Source organism: Bos indicus x Bos taurus, chromosome 10 (assembly GCF_003369695.1).
Source record: "Bos indicus x Bos taurus breed Angus x Brahman F1 hybrid chromosome 10, Bos_hybrid_MaternalHap_v2.0, whole genome shotgun sequence".
Lineage (NCBI taxonomy): Eukaryota > Metazoa > Chordata > Mammalia > Artiodactyla > Bovidae > Bos > Bos indicus x Bos taurus.
Window position 1 is genome coordinate 17,753,611 of NC_040085.1, and position 4,371 is coordinate 17,757,981.

Below are 4,371 nucleotides of genomic sequence, written 5' to 3' on the forward strand. Positions count from 1 at the left end.
TGTCACATCCACAGATGACCACTGGAAAAACTATCACGTTGACTAGACGGACCTTTGTGGGAAATGTAATGTCTCTACTTTTTAGTATGCTGTCTAGGTTGGTCATAGCTTTTCTTCCAAGGAGAAAGTGTCTTTTAATTTCATGGCTGCAGTCACCATCTGCAGTGATTTTGAAGCCCAAGAAAATAAAATCTGTCACTGTTTCTACTATTTCCCCATCTATATGCCATGAAGTGATGGGACTGGATGCCATGGTCTTAGTTTTCTGAATGCTGTTTTAAGCCAACTTTTTATTCTCCTCTTTCACTTTCATCAAGAGGCTCTTTAGTTCTTCTTCACTTTCTGCCATAGGGTGGTGTCATCTGCATATGTGAGGTTATTGATATTTCTCCCAGCAATCTTGATTCTAGTTTGTGCTTCATTTAGCCTGTCATTTCGCATAATGTACTCTGCATATAAGCTAAATAAGCAGGGTGACAATATACAGCCTTGACATGCTCCTTTCCCGATTTGAATCAGTCCATGTCCAGTTCCATGTCTAGTTCTGTTGCTTCTTGACCTGCATACAGGTTCCTCAGGAGGGAGGTCAGGTGGTCTGATATTCCCATCTCTTTCAGAATTTCCCACAATTTGTTGTGATCCACACAGTCAAAGGCTTTGGCATTGTGAATAAAGCAGAAGTAGATGTTTTTCTGGAAGTCTCTTCCTTTTTCCATGATCCAGTGGATGTTGGCAATTTGATCTCTGGTTCCTCTGCCTTTTCTAAAACCAGCTTGAACATCTGGAAGTTCATGGTTCACGTACTGTTGAAGCCTGGCTTGGAGAATTTTGAGCATTACTTTGCTAGCATGTGAGATGAGTGCAATTGTGCAGTAGTTTGAACATTCTTTGGCATTGCCTCTCTTTAGGATTGGAATGAAAACTGACCTTTTCCAGTCCTGTGGCCACTGCTGAGTTTTCCAAATTTGCTGGCATATTGAATGCAGCACTTTTCCAGCATAATCTTTTAGGATTTGAAATAGCTTAACTGGAATTCCATCACCTCCACCAAGTTTGTTCGTAGTGATGCTTCCTAAGGCCCACTTGACTTCGCATTCGAGGATGTCAGGCTCTAGTTGAGTGATCACACCATCATGATTGTCTGTGTCATGAAGATCATTTCTTATATAGTTCTTCTGTGTATTCTTCCCACCTCTTCTTTACATCTTCTGCTTCTGTTAGATCCATACCATTCTGTCCTTTATTGTGCTCATCTTTGCATGAAATGTTCCCTTGGTATCTCTAATTTTCTTGAAGAGATTTCTAGTCTCTCCCATTCTATTGTTTTCCTCTATTTCTTTGCATTGATTGCTGAGGAAGGCTTTCTTATCTCTCTTTGCTATTCTTTGGAACTCTGTGGGACCAGTAAAATGACTATCAATAAAGTTTATTCAGATTTTATGAAAAATACTGGCATTTCTCAATTTTTAGAGGATGCAAAGTGCACCTTTTCCCTGTTAGCTGAAATATAATTGTTTATACCACATGAATGGCAAATTGTCACTTTCTCAAAAAAATTTTAAAAGCTCCTTGTTTTGTGAATAGCCATTCTAGTTTCAGACATTACATTATAATAGAGATGTCCCCGTAGATACAAAAATGAATTACAAAGATATATAAAGACAATACTCTTTATGATACCACAGCAATGGAAACAATTATTTATTAATGGAAAGTCAATTAATGACAGAATGTCTCAGAGTACTATATGGCCATTGTAAAGAATGAACTGGACCTCTTCCCAGGTGGCACAGTGGTAAATAATCTGCCTGCAGTGCTGGAGACAAAAAAGACCAGGTGTGATCCCTGGGTCAGGATGATCCCATGGAAGAGGAAATGGCAACCCACTCCAGTATTCTTGCCTGAAAAATCCCTTGGACAGAGGAGCCTGGCAGGCTACAGCTCTTGAGGCTGCACATAAAAGAAGCCTTTGGAACAGGAGAATTATTTGTACTTTTCTCACTTATAGGTTGAGACTAACACACTGGAACCAACATTTTATTGATACAAGGAAGAACCATGACAAATTGTTCGTGCTTCTCACTTTATTTCTGTGTTGCAATTAGGATTCTTAGCAGCCATATAATTCTTCTCAGCCACATCAACCAATGAAGCACCACTTCCTTGTCTCCTTTTATCTTTTCTTTATCCATCTTCTCCCCTTCTCCTTCCCTTCATTTTCCTCATCTCTTACTGCTCTGTGACTCTCCTTCCAGGCGACTCTAGATTTGCTCTCCTGACTGCTCCCCCGCTGTGTACCCTCTTCTGGCCACCAGAGAGACACTGCACAGGTGCAGCCCCATCTGTCCCAGTGTGCCTCTCTCAGGACGCAGTAGTACACAGCAGTGTCTCTCAGGGTGACCTAGGGCAGGACCAAGGTGCTGCACTTTCTGTTGGAAGCTGTGTTCAGAGAGGCCATGTTGCTGTTCATGGTGCTTCATAAGTCATGAATGACGTACTGTGGACTCTGATTGGTATTTTGCTGAACCAATGTATATAGTCATTTCCACCAATGGTATAGTTATTACAAGGCAGATTTACATCTTCTCCTTCAGCACAATCCATGGAGCTGGGCTGGGTGGTCTTAGCATCAATCACAGTCCCTACGGGGTTAAGAAATCAAATTAGCTCCAGAGCACAAATCAGTGTAATTGTATGGATCAAAGTCACAACCCTCCCATAGTCCCTACTCCACTAACCCCTACTCCACTGTTTCTGTTTATGTCCTGCAAAAATATTATTGGTGTTCATTATTGGACTGCAAGGAGATCAAGCCAGTCAGTCTAAAAGAAATGAACCCTAAATATTCATTGGAAGGACTGATGCTGAAACTGAAGCTCCAATACTTTGTTCACTTGATGACAAGACCTGGCTCATTGGAAAATATCGTGATTCTGGGAAAGATTGAAGGCAAAAGGAGAAGGGGGTGGTAGAGGATGAGATGGTTAAACAGCATTACTGTCTCAGTGGACATGAATTTGAGCATACTCCAGAAGACAGTAGAGGGCAGAGGAGCCTGGCATACTGCCATCCATGTACGTAAAAAGTGTATACAACTTAGTGACTGAACAACAACTTCAGTCTTAGAGACCGAAGATGTGGCAAGAATCAGAGATCCATAGGCTTTGTTCCATAGGTGGTTGGCTCAACAGACACAGAGATTTCCTACAACCTGCTTACTGCTAAGGACTCGTCTCGAATCATGGCCATGATTTAACCTGTCATGTAGAAATCTGTCCTCTTTAGCAAATCCACAGATAATTTCTCAGTTCCATCATTATAATGCTGAATAAAGCACAGGGAGAGGAGTAGAGAGCAAATAACTTTGTGGCTCTTTGCCCTCAAGTCATCCCTTGTAGACAGAGAACACTCACCCAAGGTCAGAAACACAGTTACTCCAGTCACCAGCCTCATACTTAAAGGACAATCTAGGACCATGGGCTCAGAGCTCAGGCTTGGGTCTGATCCTTGGCTTAAGGAGGTTCCAGAGAACAGAGGCAACAGCTGTTAGTAAAGACTTACAACGAGTGCAGATACCACTGTGTTGTTGCCAGGACCTTCTCAGCCAATGATCAAGCATTTCCTTATCTAGGTCTTCCTCCCCTGTTTTAGTCATGTCCCCAAAAGATGGTGAAACATTCCCAGCTCACTGTGCAATCATCTATGAAGTTTAATGTCTGGTTCTGGCAAAGGAACACCAATCATAGTGATGTGTCTATGCACAACCATTGGTCTATCATTTGTTTCTTAAGAAACTGGCTGATGCTCCAAGAAGCGTGTGGAATGCAGTATTTAATCCCAGAAAAATGCACTGAGCTCTGTGTTGTAAGATGATGAAAATTCCCATCCACGTTTCAGAAAATCTTTGGGAGGTTCAAAAGTAGGATGTAGTCTGGGAGATGGAAAGATTAACATTGAGACTAAAAGCTACACATCCTGGAACTCGGAGCTCTTGTAAGTGTTCTTGGAATCATGCATCTATCAACATCTAGATAGAAATTTTTCATGCTCTGTTCTTAATATACTAACTGATTGACATAGATAGAGTTCACCTCATCCTACTTGAACAGTGGTCCATAATCCTCATGTCCCCTATGCCAATGCTTGTGGCTGTTGTGCAGCAAGGATGCTAAGGCAAAGGAATAGACAGAAAGGCAAACCAAGTGGGGTTCGGGTGGAGATGAGTGTGAGTGGTAAAAAAAAAAAGTTGGAGGCTGGGAAAAAGATTTTAAGGAATAGAAAGGTGAAGGGATAATCAGAGCAGGGAAATGGGAAAGCAATGTTTAGGGAGGTACATGGAAAGGGTTTAGGCTATTGGGCTAAGACCCCCTG